Source organism: Lithobates pipiens, unplaced genomic scaffold (assembly GCF_037356315.1).
Source record: "Lithobates pipiens isolate NorthernLeopardFrog02 unplaced genomic scaffold, aLitPip1_a1.2 Scaffold_28, whole genome shotgun sequence".
Lineage (NCBI taxonomy): Eukaryota > Metazoa > Chordata > Amphibia > Anura > Ranidae > Lithobates > Lithobates pipiens.
Genome location: NW_027507789.1, coordinates 175871305 through 175890649, shown reverse-complemented (window position 1 = coordinate 175890649; position 19345 = coordinate 175871305).

Here is a 19345-nt window from a genome sequence, read left to right as displayed (position 1 = left end):
TATGGGGCTTTAGAACAATTTCAGTTCATCTGCACATCATTTACCATGATGCCGGGAGTCCTAAACGAGAGAGATTTTCCTTTTTGAAGTCCCTGAATTCACCCAACTGTGCAGGATACATTAATTAACCTCTTGCCAACCAGCCGCCATCATTATACTGAAGCAGCTCTCCTGGTGTACGTCGGTCTGTGAAGGGAGGCTAGCAGGCGCACGAACCTGCTATGCGCCGCAGGAGCATACCTGCGGGTCCCACGGACTTGATGTCTGCCGAGGCAATTCCCCATTCTGCCTAGTGACATGCCAGAGATCCTCTGTTCCCAGTGATCGAGAACAGCGATCTCTGTCATGTCTTAGGTAGCCTACAGTTAGAATACGTTGAGGGAACACAGTTACCCCCTCGATCACCCCCTAGTCTTAACCCCTTCACTGCCAGTGACATTTATACAGTAATCAGTGGGTATTTTTAGCTCTAAACGCTGAATAAATGACACTGGTCCCAAAAAAGTGTCAAAAGTGTCCGATCTGTCTGCCGCAATGTCACAGTCCCGCTAAAAATCACTGATCACTGCCATTACTAGTAAAAAATCTATAATAAAAATGCCATAAATCTATCCCCTATTTTGTAGACGTGTGATGGAGATTTTGAAATATTATATTTATAGCAAGGAGCTCCATGGGAGCCATTGTGAGGACTTTCTAATTAACTTACAATTTCCCCTGTTTTGGGCACATGTATGTGTATGTATGTGTGTATATATATATATAATATATATATATATATAATGTGTGTGTGTAATATATAATTTGCAACATGTATACTAGAATATTTACTATTCTTGGTATCTCAAACACACAAACCTGTTGGTCTGCTGTCTGCATAGTAACGAAGTTACCCTATTGTTCATAGAGATGGCCATTTCAGATATAGTGCCTCTTCCTGTGCCACAAGTCCTTGAAATGCTAATTTATGTAGTATCAAAGAGGGCTGGCGGTTGTAAATCAAGAGATATTTAAACCGGTCTTATGTCGGAACTGGCAGGGTCAGAGATCAAAGGAAGTTGCTCATAAAGGCATCGGAAGTTTGATGCTTAACTGGGCTTGAAATTATAACCAATCAGAATTGGAGGCAACTTTGAACCAATGAGGTGACCCTGAGTTCTGATTGGTAGGCATGAGGTTTTCAAACCACATAAATCTAGTCCCTAGAGATGCCAAATCGTTCTCTCTCTCTTAAACTCTCATGGACTGGACACGTAAGATTCCTGTGTAATGTATTTTCCTTATCTCTCTTCATCTTGCAGGGCTGCACTTTTGCAAAAATGGTAATGTAGGGAAAAACTTGATACTGTGTCTGTATTATTATTATGTCTCTTTTCTTTTCTGTAACCCAGTCTACCATAGGACTTTGCCTTAATATAATATTAATCTCGTGAAAGGATGTGTATGACCATTATAGCAATATTTGGTAACATTGCTGTTTTTAAGGTTGTATCCTCCACATTATATGGGGTACACATGTATCATTCGTTCTTAATTTCATGGTTTGATTCATATAGATAAAAGGTTTATACTCACTTATTTTATGTATAGGTAAGTATATAAGTGAGCTAGGCAAATTGAGCCATAACAGATGGTGCCCTGTGTGAGGAAGTTTAACGTTTTGGGTGAATGCGATTTCTTGCATGAAAGACAGCTGGTTTTGTTCACCTGTCTCCCATTTGAAAACCCAGACTGGCAAACTTCTCAGAACTAATCCTTTGTAACCTTTTGTCTGTATTAATACTTTAATGAGACTGATTTTGAATAATGAGTATATATAAAATGAAATTGTACGTGCGAATAATGGTGAAATCTGGAATCTTGGAGACAATGGAAAAGGATATGTGCCTCTGCCAAAAGGCAATTTCAGTTGACCCTTTGAATGAGATTAGGACAACCATTGTAATGGGGACACACACCGGTGGGCATAGAGCTGTGTTTCCACTTGTGCAACTCCAAGGTTGCATGATTTATGACTGTGCGGTGCGACTTTGGTGTGGCTTTAAATGCGACTTTGATCCAAATTTACACTCTGGGTCGGAGTTGCATCTGAAGTCACATAGGACTGGTGCAGGTACCTTTTCATAGTCATTGCAGCTTTGAGTCGCATAGTTTGGGACTGGTGCTATTGAAATCAATGGGCTGCGACTTGTAATGCGACTTTGTGTCCAAAGTCTCATGGCAAGTTGCATTAGTGGAAACAGAGCCCAAGTCGCACGGAACGATCTTGTGTGTATAAATTGGGGCTGCAACTGACGATTGTTTTCATGGTCGATTGGTTGCGTGATTACTTTTTCGATTAATTGGTTGATAGCCTTGGGGAAAGTAAGGTGTATGATTTGGTTAGTATGTGGGGTTTGAAGAAAGAGGCGGTTTGTTCTTGGATGTCTCAATGCTGTGTGTACTGTTGGAGGATCAATCCTGTGTTTACTGTTGGGGGGGTGAGTCTGGTGGATATCAGATCAAATTTTTTTATAAAAAATTCTTCCTTCAAGAAGGATGTCATTTTGGGAGCGTTTGTTTAATTTTTTGGTCGGATCGATGTTTACTTTCGACTACAGTGATGGGAAGATTTGGAGATAATAGGGAACTTCTTGGTCAAGGGAAATTTTGGCGGTGTGTGTGGTTTTCGTTCAGAAATTACGTTGATTTTAAAAACAGAATTAAAAACAAGTTACATTTCAAACATTCTTTCATTCAGCAAATGTACATGGATTTTTCGTCAATGTTTTCTCGTCTGAGAGTTGATCTGTGTGGCCAGCATGGAGCTTGGTGCATGCCTATGCAGTTTGCTTTGATCTGTTTCTGCAGTGCTTTTTGCTGTGCGTTTTTGATTTTCATGAATGTGTTTTTGCTGTGATTTGCATTTTCTTTTAGCCAATTTGTTGTAGGTCAGATTGGAGGACACGGGTTGCTGCAGGGGTGCATTGCATGCTTTTCTGCAGCCTCCCCATTAAAGTGTGTTGAACCAAAAAGGCACCTTTTTGCGTTGAGGGAGGAGTCCCTGACCCTTTCCAGGTATACTGCAGCTGAAGAGAGCATAGATGTGAATGTGTCTCATGGGAAGCCATGTAGGTGAACTGTGGTGCTTTTCTGCAGGAAGCACCAGAGGGAGAGGGCACATGGGTGTGAGCCAGGTCTAGGACATTTGTTAACATAATGGTGTTGAGAAGGCTAGGGGTGGTTCTTTGTGGTGCAGGAGGAGCAGATAGTCACTACTATAAGGGGTTAATTTTTACTGTAGAACTGTGAACGTGTTGTTTTTTTGTACAATAGAGGGCTCAATTTGTTTAAATAAATTAGATTGTTATCCTTTTGCACATGTATCATTCGTTCTTAATTTCATGGTTTGATTCATATAGATAAAAGGTTTTTAATCACTTATTTTATGTATAGGTAAGTATATAAGTGAGCTAGGCAAATTGAGCCATAACAGACGCTATAACTTTTGCACAAACCAATTACTATACACATATTGCAAATTTTTTTACCAAAAATGTGTAGAAGAATACATATTGGCCTAAACAGACGAAGACATTATTTTTTTATTTTGGGATATATATATTATAGCTTTTTTTTAAATTTTCAACATTTTTTTTTTTTTCAGGTAACAACAAAGTCTGGGGAATGCCCAAGGAAAAACCAAAGCCTACTTACCACCAGCTCGCAGACAACCAAATTAACCTGTCTAACAGTTTGCATTAAAAACAGGGGTTTAGTCTGCATGCATTTGCAAACGCATGCGTGAGCCACAGAGTCACGTCAAGGCACCCTGGTATCTGTGGTCCTAACACTAACATATAAGTGTCCCTGCAGTGGAGGCACATGCATTCTGATGGTTAGATGAGGGCAGGTGGACTGAAGGGGAGTCACCCCTCCTTAAAGGTACAGGAGCACACCAAACACCAAGCAAGAGCACAATGGCAGCAAAGGTGTTGGTGCACTGCTGGACCAATGCAAACACTACCGTGTTATCAATAACTATTTTTCAAAATTGTCTGTCTTTTTTTTGTTTATAGCGCAAAAAAATAAAAACAAATACCACCAAAAGAAGGCTCTATTTGTGGGGAAAAAAAGGACATAAATTTTGTTTGGTTACAGCGCTGAATGACTGCGCAAATGTCGGTTAAAGCGATGCAGTGTCGTATCGCAAACAATGGACTGGTCATTAAGGGGGCAAATCCTTCTGGAGATGAAGCGGTTAAAATTGGCTACACTATAAAGTAAAGAGAAATGTTGGTTATGTTGTTTAACTTACAGATACACTCTGTCCTTGCCTAGTTGTAGAATAAATGTTTCCAAATATTTACTAAGAAACCCAAAATGTACCCAGTCCATTTGTTGCCTTAGGGCCTTCATGCCCATTGTTCTTCTTGGCTCATACACAGTGCATTGTGTCAGCACAGCTTTGCCCTATAAATATGAAGAGCACCAGTGACCCTCTTATTATTCTCAAGATGAAGGTCATCATTCTACTTACCTTGGTGCCTCTGGTATCTCTGGCTGCTGAAACAAAGACTGATTTTCAACGTGGTTACGATCAGTTGGAACAATATGACATGCCACGTGATGATAAGTTCAATCGTAAGTATAAGTCAGAATGACTCCCTCTTTTTCTTTTAATTAACATTTTTTTATAGCCTGAATTTCTTGATTTTTCAGCAGTGTTTCCACAGGTGTGCTCCTAGCACTAGTTGTCTATAGGATGGCTATATCAAGGATAGGAATCTAAAGTGAAAATAGGATAGAGCCCATAGCAAAAGAGACTTACTGTATTTAGTTGAAAGTTGAAGTCAAGGTATGTATTTTATTGCATAGTGACATTGGATTACATGACCCAGCACAGGGCCAATGAAACTGATCACAATAGTAAAGAAAGGCTGAATTCATGGAGTCACTGACCTTTTCCTCTCACAGTCAGGGTTTCCATATATTTCATCAAATTAAATAGAGGCTTTAGATCTCAAAGTTATCACTCTTTTATAGGAGTAATGAGTCTTTATTATATAAATTATTTATTACAGTGTATTGTGATGGTAATTTTGGCTGTAAACAGGATGTGGGAAACAATGGTGTGATAGGTGGGAAATCATCAATCCCCAAGTTGAAGGAGTAGAGATGGAGTAGAAAACACCAGAATGCCAATAACATCAGACTTTACGTAAAAAAAATATGATATTAGTGATGTTTTTACGTGACCAAAAAAGTGTGCATTGGGTTCCCACATGATACAGTACACGGTTTTAGATACAATTAATAGATTTTTGTGATACACAAGATAAAATGTCTGATCCATAATCAGTCCAAACATAGAAAAATTCTCACACATATGGTATCCCCAGAACGCAGAACGTGCTTTGGGCTGTAATTCTAAGTATGCCTATGCTTTGTGTGAGAAACATTATATTAAACTGGCAACTCTGTGTAAAATAAAATACATTTTCATTTTCATTTTGGATTTTCCAAAAGCTTGTGACACAAAAATGAAATCTTCAAAAGACTCACCACGCCTCTTAAAGTGGTTGTAAACCCTTACAACACACTTTGACCTAAGCCTAGATTAAGGCTTACCTGTAGGTCCAAGAAATATCTCCTAAACCTACATGGTTTAGGAGATATTTCCCGAAAGACAGGCACCGCTGTCTACGGCGCATGCACCATAGACAGTGGTGCATAGGCGCACTGAGCGCGCCGCGGTCAACGGTGATATGCCGCGAGTGGCAGCTCTCGTGCGCATGCACGGGAGTGACGTCATCACGGCTTCGCTGAATGACAGCGGCGGAGCAGCGAGACCCACCGAGAAGATGGATGCTCTGGACTACAAAATGTCAGTTCTGGAGAATTCAGAATTTTAAAGAGGAAAATGACATATTACAATCCAAATTGGAGGATTTCGAAAATCGTGCAAGACGCTCCAATATACGTATTAGAGGAATACCCGAATCTGGGAGTGATTTAAAAGGTGCTATTACTGCACTTTTTCAAGAATTACAACCAGCTATCCCACTAGAGCGTCTTGAAATGGACCGAGTTCATAGTGCCCTAGCACCAAAGAAAACAGATGGTCCTCCCCGTGATATTATCGCAAAATTGCATTTCTACCGCACTAAGGAACTACTGCTAAATACAGCTAGAAATAAAGATTTACTAATTTTCCAGGGTCATAAATATCAATTATTCACAGACCTCTCACAAATTACAATCAACAAAAGGAGAACCCTGAAACCACTACTGCAAAAATTACATAATCTACCAATGGGGCTTTCCTTTCTCAGTGCGTTTTACTTTCCAAAGTCGCAAATATATGTGCTGAACAGTTAAGGGCCTGCAAACTACTTTACTAATAATAATATTGAAATTGCGCTCAAAGATTATATAAAATATAACTCCACACCTGACAACTCTCCGACTACATTATGGGAAGCACACAAACCTGTTCTCCGTGGCATATGTCTACAGCAAGCAAACATATTCAACAGAGAGCAGAAAATCCTTTGTCAGACTTTAGAAACGAATTTCAATAAATGTCACACAGCATTCCAAAATAACCCTTCTTCTTTATCCAAAATAAATCTTGACAAAGCTAAATTGAAATTTGATCTATTCCTTACTGAAGCAGCGAATAAAACCATCAAGAGATCACAACACAATTTCTATATCAATGCGAATAAACCTCACACACTATTAGCCAGGGCATTAAAATCCTGCCAGAACCCAACAAAACCGATACGTCTGAAAATCTCTAGGGGGGGGGTATACACAAATAATCCTTTAAAAATATTACAAAAATTCAAAACACAATTAAAAAATGTATACTCTTCTAATAATAAGTTAGACCCTTCTAGAGCAAATTATTTTTTCCCTCATATATCTCTACCAACACATCTAAAACACAAATGGAAATGATGGAGGAACCAGTGTCAATTATAGAGGTATCTGAAGTTATCAAAAATCTGAAACGAAATAAAAGGCCAGGTCCTGATGGGTTTTTCTGCGCTGTATTGCAAAATGTTTGTAGACACCCTATCTCCAGTCTTGACAAACACTTTTAATTCCCTTTTGGAAGGTCATTCTTTTAGAAGAGAAACCCTGACCGCAATTATCTGTATGCTCCCTAAACCTCACACAGACGCTTCAATATGGTCTAATTATCGCCCTATTTCGTTACTAAGTTTGGACATAAAAATTTTAGCCAAAATTCTAGCTAACAGATTAAACACTTTTATAGGCAATCTTATACATCGTGATTAAGTGGGCTTCATTCCATTACGTCAAGCTGGAGATAATATTAGACGTGCAACACTCCTGTCACATGCCGCTAAAAAAAGACGTATTCCCACTTGTTTTCTTTCTTTAGATATTATGAAAGCTTTTGACACAGTATCATGGTCATATATGAACTATACCCTTTCCAAATGGGGATTCGGCCCACATTTTTTACGATGGATCTCTAATTTGTATCAAGATCCCAGAGTTTAATATGCTGAGGGGGACTCGTCAAGGATGTCCACTTTCGCCATTATTATTTGCTTTACTCATTGAACCTTTAGCACAAAGAATTAGGATGGAACCAACTATAACAGTTATTGAAATGGGTGGCTTTCATCATAAGCTCTGTTTATTTGCAGACGATATTCTCCTTTTTCTATCTTCTCTACATGTTTCAGCCCCAAATCTTATGGTTGTACTACAAGAATTCTCATTTATTTCGGGCTTTAAGGTCAATATTCAAAAATCTTCAGCATTAAACATTTCACTTGTCGAGAAAGATAAACAATCTTTACAAAATTCACTACCCTTTAAGTGGGTAGATCATAGCCTCCCATATCTGGGTGTGCAGTTTACTCCTAACCCCTCCGATTTATTTGCAGCTAATTACCCAGCTCTATTAAAAAATATTACAAGGTCGTTATCTAATTGGTCATCAATGCCGATATCATGGTTTGGGAAAATCAATATCATAAAAATGTCTGTTCTTCCAAAATTTTTATATTTATTCAGAACTCTCCCGATTCATATTCCTGCATATTTTCTTAGGCTGATTCAACAAAAAGTAACGAAATTTACTTGGGGGAAAATAAAACCCAGACTTCACAAAAAAAAACACTTGTTCTCCCCAAAGCTTTGGGTGGTTTGGGATTTCCAGACTTTAACATATATTATAAGGCAGCTCAATTATCTCAATTAACAAAATATCACTCTTCTACAGAGATTCCTTTATGGGTCCTCATTGAAGCTGTAGACTGTGATCCTCTTCCTATAAACAATATATTATGGTTACAACCTGTGGATCGTAAGTCTATAAATAACCCCATTTCTAAGCACTCTCTATATATATGGGAAAGGTATAGAAATTCACATGGTCTTCAATCGCCACAAAATCCGCTATTATCTTTTCACAAGAATCCGACTTTTTACCCAGCCTGGAAATATCCCAAAACCTTTAAAGCTTGGTCTAAGGCTGGTATCACTTGTCTATATAATGTAACTTCAACTACATCAATGAAACGTTTACAGATCTATGCGAATTATATAAGCTTCCACAATCAGAAATATTCAGATATCTCCAAATCAAAATTTTTTATACTCCTCTTCTCAATTTAAATGTAAACTTACATAATATGTCTCAATTTGAAAGATTTTGTCTCAAGGAACCACATGCTAAAAGGTCAGTGGCATAACTAGAACCTTCAGGGCCCCGATGCAAGAAACCATGAAGGGCCCTCCTGAACCCCAGCCAGGGCCCTTCCCTCCATGTTCAGTGGTGGAACTCCAGGGCGTGGTCACAGGTATGACCTTTGTGAGCCCTGTAGTTCCACCACTGACATCAGTATTTTTTTTTTTTTTTTTAGGTGCCCCATTGGGGGACTGTCCCTAGGCAGGATGGGGTCCCCGTCCCCAGAAAAGGGGGGAAGAACAGACATTGGACTGAGCGGCAATGCATGGAGCAGGAGAGGGGTACTCTGAGGAGCCGGCTGAGGACACAGGTCATGCGGGGAATGCAAAACTAAAGAGCAGCCAGTGCGATAGTGGAGCATGGAGCTCTGCTAGTCACCCTCCACCTCTAGCCACCCGTGTGCATGGTGCACTGGTACCCCTAGCTGCCTATGCTGCTGCCGGCCATAGGTAGAGGGGGGCTGCATGGGCCCCCTGCAGAACAGGGCCCAGTTGCGGTCGCGACTGCTGCACCCCCTATAGTTACGCCCCTGCTAAAGGTCGTATTACATCATTGTATACACAATTGATGTCTAATTCTAATACTGTTATACCTAAATATATGGCCAAGTGGGAAAAAGATTTGGATTGTACGATCGATTCTAGGTCTTGGTCCAACATATGGTCTTTCACAAAATCTTCCTCTTTAAATATATTGGCGTCTGAATCATCATATAAAGTTCTCACACGCTGGTATTTGGTTCCTGCGAGAATCGCCAAATTCTCAACAGACAACACTGGCCTCTGCTTTCGTGGCTGTCCAGAAAAAGGTACCTATATACATACCTGGTGGCATTGCCCAATTGTACAATCATTTTGGAAAAAGATCTTTCTGATAATTACAAAATTTTTTGACCGTCCAATTTTACCAGACCCAATTATAGCTCTCCTTAATTTAAAACCAGCCTTACTGAATCAGAAACCATTCAAATTAGTTCTTACACTCCTGATAGCCGCAAAGGAGACTATAGCCAATGCGTGGAAAACAGATGTGGTGAATATTTCAGAAACCAAACGTAGAATGAATCAATCTTTCATCCATGCTAAAATGGACGCTATAGATAAAAACCAGGTGACAAAGTTTGATATCATATGGAAACCGTGGATTAAATATTATACGTCAGATAATATTGATAACCGAGTTTTATTGTTATGGTGATTACGATTTTTTATAGAATTACATTAGCTGATATATAAAACCTCCTCCGGAGAATTTTTCCCTCCCCTTCCCCTCCTATAAACCTTTTATATTCTTCCCTTACTATATAATACTTACTATAAACATACTTTAGAAGTTATGGTCAAAACTTTAAAATTATATATTTTCTTTTAGACATATTTATATTTTCTTGGGATTAAAATGCTTAAAACTCAGCTATAAGAATGTTTTCAAATTCTAAAATATATAAGGCCATTTATTGTCATTCCCACAAGAATACCTTGAAATTCTTCTTTGCTTTGTATCATCCGTACTTCAATATGTCTACTTTTTATTTCTGGTATCAAATAATTTGTATTATATTCTGTACATGTAATTTATTTTAACATAAAATAAAAACTTTTGAACGTGCAAGGTAGTCAGAAAATTAAATGCATAATTTAAGTCCCTAGAGTGCCTGAAGGTGCTCCTTGGATTTTGGGCCCCTATGTGACAGACAAGGGAGGAGTAGCTAGACATGTGAAGAACAAAAACATTTGTTTCATTTTGTTCATTTCATTTCAATTTGTTACTTACATAAATTTGTTTAATCCCTTTAATTCTTTTTCAAAATGTATTTTGTTTATTCGTATTCAAATCTATTCAAATTCAGTTTGATTAATTGATTTCAAATCAATTTTGAATAATTTTCTAATTTGAATCATTTTTCGATTTTCAAAGAGAATAAAATAGAATAGAAAATAAAGGAATAGAATAGAACAGAATCTAACAGTAAATAATAGAATATAATAGAGCAGGGGTAGGCAACCCTTGACACGGGTGCTGCAAGCGGCACACAAAGCCTCTATTGCCGAAACTCGACTTGACCATCAGCAGAACAGCGTAGGGAAGTGTCAGTGAGGCACTAATGCATTCCAATTTCAGAATTCCCCCACACCACACCTGCACTGAGGGGGAGGCACTGTGCATTGTAAAAGATGGAGAACATTGTTTGGTTCTCTAACTTTGCTGTAGCTGCAATCATCCGCTTTTGTGATGGAGAAGAGAATGGGTGCGGATATGTTTCCAGGAGGAGTAGGACTGTCATTGGCTACTGCTAAAACCAATCACAGTCCTGCTAGTCCCACCCACTAGGGATGAGCTTCGTGTTCGAGTCGAACGTACGTTCGACTCGAACATTGGTCGTTCGGGCGTTCGCCGAATTCCGAACGTTTGGGCCATTCGCGGCAAAATTCGTGTGGCCCACAATGCACTGCAATGGCGCAGTGCATTGCTGGCTCATGATTGGCCAAGCATGCACTGTGACCCCGCATGCTTGGCCAATCGCAGCGCCAGCAGCGAGGAGAGCCATGGTTGGCCACAGGCATCCTGCCTGTGGCCAATCATAGCTCAGGCTGTGTAGTGCACGCCCCACACTATATAAGGCCGCCTTTGAGGCGGCCTCGTGTAGTGTGTTAGTTAGCATCTGAAGCAGTGGGTGTTCTGTGTACCTTCAACACAGTTACACACCAATCGTTTTTGGCTGATTTCCTATCTTGCTCTTGTGTAGTGGTTACTGTCTGTGCCCTGACCGCAGTATACACCACTATATTCACCTCACCTATATAGCTAGTGATCTAGCTTTAATAATAGAGCTTGCAGTCAGTAGTGTTAGTGCGTGCTGTCTGCGTGCTCTGTACCCAGTACATACCGCTATAATCCACCTACATAGCTGTTCTCTATTTGGGCCCAATTGTCATCTGCAGGAGTTATTGGAAGTTGTGTGTGCCTCCAGCACAGCACAGTATACATCTGTATATACCCCTTTATCTCTGCTGTTTTCTGGTTATTGTCTGCGTGCCCTGACCGCAGTATACACCGTGATATTCACCTCACCTATATAGCTAGTGGTCCATCTTTAATAATAGCGCTTGCAGTCAGTAGTGTCACTCAGCAGATAGTGCGTGCTGTCTGCGTGCTCTGTACACAGTACATACCGCTATAATCCACCTACATAGCTGTTCTCTATTTGGGCCCAATTGTCATCTGCAGGAGTTATTGGAAGTTGTGTGTGCTTCCAGCACAGCACAGTACAGTATACACCTGTATATACCCCTTTAACTCTGCTGTTTTCTGGTTATTGTCTGCGTGCCCTGACCGCAGTATACACCGTGATATTCACCTCACCTACAGTGGTGTGAAAAAGTGTTTGCCCCCTTCCTCATTTCCTGTTCCTTTGCATGTTTGTCACACTTAAGTGTTTCGGAACATCAAACCAATTTAAACAATAGTCAAGGACAACACAAGTAAACACAAAATGCAATTTGTAAATGAAGGTGTTTATTATTAAAGGTGAAAAAAAATCCAAACCATCATGGCCCTGTGTGAAAAAGTGATTGCCCCCCTTGTTAAAACATACTATAAATGTGGTTGTCCACACCTGAGTTCAATTTCTCTAGCCACACCCAGGCCTGATTATTGCCACACCTGTTCACAATCAAGGCATCACTTAAATAGGAGCTGCTTGACACAGTAAGGTCCACCAGAAGATCCTTAAAAGCTACACATCATGCCGAGACCCAAAGAAATTCAGGAACAATTGAGAAAGAAAGTAATTGAGATCTATCAGTCTGGAAAGGGTTATAAAGCCATTTCCAAAGCTTTGGGAATCCAGCGAACCACAGTGAGAGCCATTATCCACAAATGGCGAAGACATGGAATAGTGGTGAACCTTCCCAGGAGTGGCCGGCCGCCCAAAATTACCCCAAGAGCGCAGCGACGACTCATCCAAGAGGTCACAAAAGACCCCACAACAACGTCCAAGGAACTGCAGGCCTCACTTGCCTCAGTTAAGGTCAGCGTTCATGCCTCCACCTTTCAGGAAAAGACTGGGCAAAAATGGCCTGCATGGCAGAGTTCCAAGGAGAAAGCCACTGCTGAGCAAAAAGAACATCAAAGCTCATCTCAATTTCTCCACAACACATCTTGATGATCCCCAAGACTTTTGGGACAACATTCTGTGGACCGATGAGACAAAAGTGGAACTCTTTGGAAGGTGTGTGTCCAAGTATATCTGGCGTAGAAGGAACACTGCATTTCATAAAAAGAACATTATACCAACAGTAAAATATGGTGGTGGTAGTGTGATGGTCTGGGGCTGTTTTGCTGCTTCAGGACCTGGAAGACTTGCCGTGATAAAAGGAACTATGAATTCTGCTGTCTACCAAGAGATCCTGAAGGAGAATGTCCGACCATCTGTTCGTGTACTCAAGCTGAAACGAACTTGGGTTCTGCAGCAGGACAATGATCCTAAACACACCAGCAATTCCACCACCGAATGGCTGAAGAAAAACAAAATGAAGACTTTGGAGTGGCCTAGCCAAAGTCCTGACCTGAATCCTATTGAGATGTTGTGGTATGACCTTAAAAAGGCCGTTCATGCTCGAAAACCCTCTAATGTAACTGAATTAGGACAATTCTGCAAAGATGAGTGGGCCAAAATTCCTCCAGGACGCTGTAAAAGCCTCATTGCACGTTATCGCAAACGCTTGGTTGCAGTTGTTGCTGCTAAGGGTGGCCCAACCAGTTATTAGGTTTAGGGGGCAATCACTTTTTCACACAGGGCCATGATGGTTTGGATTTTTTTCACCTTTAATAATAAACACCTTCATTTACAAATTGCATTTTGTGTTTACTTGTGTTGTCCTTGACTATTGTTTAAATTGGTTTGATGTTCCGAAACACTTAAGTGTGACAAACATGCAAAGGAACAGGAAATGAGGAAGGGGGCAAACACTTTTTCACACCACTGTATATAGCTAGTGGTCCATCTTTAATAATAGCGCTTGCAGTCAGTAGTGTCACTCAGGAGATAGTGCATGCTGTCTGTGTGCTCTGTATACAGTACATACCGCTATAATCCACCTACATAGCTGTTCTCTATTTGGGCCCAATTGTCATCTGCAGGAGTTATTGGAAGTTGTGGGTGCTTCCAGCACAGCACAGTATACATCTGTATATACCCCTTTAACTCTGCTGTTCTATAAAAAAGGCATCTGCAGGAGTTAGTGGGTGTTGTGTGCCTCCAGCACAATATAAACTACCCAACTACTGTTTTACCCAACTCCCTTCAGGCCATTACCATGTCTGGAAGGCCAGCAAGGAGAGGCAGACAGGCGCGAGCCGATAAAAGAGGCCAAGCAGGCTCTGTGTCTAGAGACAACAGTGCTGGTCGTGGACGCGGTGCATTGTCATCAGCACGTGGCCATGGGACATGCTTGTCCTTCTTTTCTGCAGCTGGACATGTTGAACCGCAACATGCCAACGACTTGGTAGAGTGGATGACCAAGCCCTCTTCATCCTCCTCATCCTCTCTCACCCAGTCTCAGGGTAGTAGCAAAGCAGCTGCCAACGCATCGTCTTCCCTCCTCTCAATGTCATCATCAGTGACTCCTTCCCTAGACCCACCACGTCCTCCTGAGGAGTCTCCTGAACTCTTTGAGCACAGTGTTGGGTACATGCTCCAGGAGGATGCCCAGTGTTTGGTGGGCTCTGATGATGACACTCAGCTAGAGGAAGGCAGTAGCGTGAGCGCAGAGAGAGAGGATGCTCAAGAAGCACAGCAATCTGGCAGTCATGTTCCACAAGCTGCAGCATACTGCCAGGTTTGCTACAGCGATGAAGAGGGAGGGGATGATGAGGGCACTGACTCCACGTGGGTGCCTGGAAGGAGGGAGGAGGAGGAGGCACATGTCCAACGAGGCAGGATGCCCTCCGGGGGCCAGCTTAGGGGCAGCACACCGACTGAATCACACCGCAGAGCTCCGCCTGCGCAGAGCGCTTCCTCTGCGCGTTATTCTAAAAGTTCTTTGGTGTGGGCCTTTTTTGAGACGAGTGCATCAGATCGCACCGCTGCTATTTGCAACATATGTCTCAAGCGTATCTCACGTGGCCAAAACATCAGCCGCTTGGGCACCACATGCTTGACCAGACATATGTTGACCTGCCATGCAGCTCGTTGGCAAGCGTACCTCAAAGACCCACACCAAAGAACAAAGCGGACCTCTCCTTGCTCCTCATCAGCTGGCATCTCCAACCCCACTAGACCTTCAGTCCTCTCTGAAACCTGCTCTGAGAGGAATGAAGGTGTAGAATTAAGTGTGTCACAGCCAAGTGCTTCCGGGAACTCTGCTAGTGGTACATCCACATCCGATTATAGCAGGCAAATGTCCCTGCCCCAGCTGCTGGACCGGCGGAAGAAATTTACTCCCAGCCATCCACATGCCCAGCGGTTGAATGCTAGCTTGGCTAAATTGCTAGCACTTCAACTGTTGCCTTTTCAGTTGGTAGACTCGGCCCCCTTCCGTGAGTTTGTACAATGTGCGGTTCCTCAGTGGCAGGTCCCCAAACGCCACTTTTTCTCACGGAAGGCGATTCCGGCTCTCTACCGGCATGTGGAAGGCAATGTCCTTGCCTCGCTGGACAGGGCGGTCAGTGGTAAGGTGCATATTACCGCTGACTCATGGTCCAGCAGGCATGGACAGGGACGTTACCTGTCTTTCACAGCCCATTGGGTCACTCTTCTGGCTGCTGGGAAGGATGCAGGACAAGGTGCAGTAGTGTTGGAGGTTGTTCCGCCACCACGCCTCTAAAATGCTACTATTGGTTGTGACACACCTCTCTCCTCCACCCCCTCCTCTTCTTCTTCCTCCATGGCCTCTTCCAGTGCTCTGTCCTCAGAACCAGCGGTGCTCCGTAGGCGTTGCAGGGGCTACGCAAGTACGCAGGCAAAACGATGCCATGCCGTGCTTGCGCTGGTTTGTTTGGGGGACAGGAGCCACACTGGGGCGGATGTTTTGTCAGCTCTGCAGGGGCAGGCCGAGAGGTGGTTGACGCCACGCCAGCTTAAGCCAGGAATAGTGGTTTGCGACAATGGCACCAACCTCCTCTCCGCCCTCCGACAGGGACAACTGACCCATGTGCCCTGTGTAGCTCACGTCCTTAACCTGGTGGTGCAGCGGTTCTTGGGCAGGTACCCCGGCTTACATGATGTCCTGAAGCATACCAGGAAAGTCTGTGTGCATTTCCGCCGATCATTTAATGCCTGTGCTCGGCTGGTTGAGCTCCAAAAGGAGTTGAACCTGCCCAAGAACCGCCTTATATGTGACATGCCCACCAGATGGAACTCAACATTGGCCATGCTGCAGCGGCTGCACACGCAGCAGAGGGCCATCAATGAGTACCTGTGCGACTACAGCCTCAAGGGGAATCTCATTTATGGGAAATGTTGGGGAAAATATATAGGTTAAATTGTAGTCTCAGGGAGAGACCAGAGCATCTGCCCCTTGCGCCTTGGGGTGCAGACAAAATCAGACCAAAGTTTGTGATTACTGTGGGAAACAAGGAGGTCTGTCTGTGTCAGGCCCCACCTGTGGACCAGCTCAGAGAAGACCTGGCTGGGTCATAGACCCAGTCGTGCTCTGGAAGCTTGTACCTGTTCAAAAGCAACCGCTGGGAGGTAAACTGTTTCCGAAATTTTGCTGGTGGTCTTCCGCCCCAGGCGTTATGGGTTTCACCTCTCTTGATAGCATATTGCTACGATTTTCGTCCTGGAGCTGAATATAGGCGACTGCAGCCCTGTTGCTAAACTGCAAGGAGATTGGTCCTCCTTGACTATGTGTAGTAGGCCAAAGTGCTAAAAGGGCTGTTTGAACCCCAGCGCATTCTTCTCCTCCTTGGCTGGGAATCTCTGCTTGCCTTGACCGAAAATCCTTTGCAGTACATCTTCCCAGCTGTCTTGCAGACATGATTCATAGCCCTTCTCCAGTCCAAAGGTCCTAACGGATCAAGACTTCCTCAAGGTCTTTCCATCACCGTGGACCACTACTCATACTGAGTAACATTTATTAACTGTGCTCTATCCTGTTTCCCCCCTTGCACTAAGAATTCTAGTTGAAATTTGTGCAGATGCCCCTGCACCCCAGGAATCATCTATATGCATGATGACATTGTGCCCAGATGACTGAGGCACTGAGAAGCCATCAAACAAGCGGAAGTATTCGTCCTCAGAAATCTGTTCCTGACTGTCACCGCTTCCTCTGATGGAAATAAAACAGAGGAAATAGCAGAGCACCCCCGGGTACACCAGCCAATGGGATGGAGAAAGGTTGGCTTTGCTTTCCCTCTAAAGTGCGTGGATAGGTTAGGCATCCTTATGATCCAGCAACAGCCTCTAGCCATGTGGTTATACTGTTTAATTGACTCCGTCTTAAAGTTCTCAAAGAGGGCCGAAAAGAGTTCGACCTCTTCCGATCTGCAACTGGACAATAACCAACCTCCCTTGCGAACTCCAAACAGGATTGGGTAGAAAACCTGCAATCCCTCTTGAGTCTGAGGTTTCTGTAAGCATTATAGCAGCCCCCCCCCCCCGCTGTTTTGGTGGACTTGGCAGCTCTATGGGAGAAAAATAGTCTTGAGGAGGAGCAATGAGGAATCTCCCGAAGTGAGCATGAGTGTCCGATACCTTCATCCAAGGCTCTGTACAGCACGCTGTCCAGAAACTCATGAAGCGTGCCTTCTAGGTCTTACCGTAAGTCTGGGCATGCACGTGTGTGACTGGCTCACTAATTTTTCTAGAAGTCTGCACTAAAATACAAGTCAGATTTTTGGCATCCACTGTTACAAAAATATCATTGTTTGCAAGATACTTCCAATAGGAAATCATGTCTAAAGGGATGCAGACCCTGCCACTCTCCTCAGAGTCCTGCAGGTGCAGCAGCTCGCTGATAATTATTAAACCATTCCCCTTAGACTCACCAAGTACATGGGCTGGATATTGCTAGTCTGCACTTGCAGATGCTATAGTATGTAGAAGCAGGTTGACCATTAGCTTGTTCAGGGTACACAGTTTCATCAGCCTGTTTATACGGGCATTTTTCTCAAACCCCCTCATTCTTCCCCACTTTTGTTTCGAGGAAGCAATAAGCAGTCCAGGGTCTCAACCATATGACCTCCTTAGTCAAAGTGCTAGGGTGCTCCTCCAGTGGTTATACAAGCAACTAGGGGGGACTTCCTGGTCGGCCTCCCTATTTTGAGTAGCAGACTGCTGTATCTATAATATATGTAGCAGGGACCCAGGACTCTTGCAGTCCAATGAGAACCTCCAGAGCCTTGAGTTGTCGGCCTCCCTCCACATAGAGTGGGTCGTAAGGCATAGTAGGTGCAGAGCATGTCTTTGGATTGTGGTGAGAAACCCACACAGGGAGAAGATATAAACTTCAACACAAACATTAGCATGTTGGGGAATTGAACCAGCAACCCCTGTGCTGCTAAACAGAATTGCTACCCACTTAGCAAGCAGGCAGGCATCCTCTGCAAAGTAGATTCATGGGTTCCAGACACCTAGGGTGTGCCACCTGTCCAGGATTCAGCCGGACAGTTTGGGTACCTGAGACCCAGGCATATTAACCGGACCAGGCTGTGGTTCCCCAAGTAACCGAGATAGTCATACACAAATCGGTTGCTACCATAGGCGGCTGTTTTGATGATGTCAGCAAGGGCAATTTGGCCACACCCACTAGCGTGCTCTGAGCACTACATTACCACTTTTGTTGGGGCACCCACATGTGTCTGTATAATGCTAATCCGGTAAACTCCCAGACTTCTACTGGACAGCCATGCAGGGAAAAGCATCCAGCAAGATGCCACAGCTGCACGGATAAGAGTGCTGTCTCCTACGGCAACAGTCGCCCACAGTTTCCAATACAAGTGTAACAGTTGCTTCAGGTAATTAAAGTGAGTTCAAAACAGAATCTTGTGCACTCTCATCAACAATAAAGACATTTGGCATTACCTGTTACCTGCATACTTCTCCAGGCAGTGTCTACTCACCAGCCTCCTGGGTATAGATACTGCGCCACGGGCCCTGCAGGACTGTTGCTGGGGCTCTGGGGAAGAGGAGCAGAGATGTCTTCCTCTGAGCTTTTCTGCTGAGTGGGAGTGCCATTTTTTTTTTTTTACACTGAGCATGGTCATACTGCTTGCTGAAGTCCCCGGCTGATCCTCCAATGGGACCCTTTGGGCGGGTGGCTGGGCTGAGGTAAACTCAGACAAGGAATCTCGTACTATCTTCTTCAGTAATGATGAGATTTGCGCAGTGTCCTGCTCCCTGTCTACTGCAGACTCCTATAGACAGTCTTTGCACACCAATTTATTGGATAGGGGGACTGCGCAACACAAGCCCAGCCTTTTTTCTTGCTGGGACGCCTGTATTGCTCTGGAGAAGAGGAGGCGCGACATGCTCTTTTGCGACATCTGGAGCTATGCTCCTTTGGAGAACGCCTGTCCTCTCTTGTTCTTTAACTCCGAGAACGTGAGCGTGCGCATTTGAAACATATCAAAGCAAACCGCATTAGAGGGCACTCTTTTAACCACTACAGCCCCGGACCAATAAAC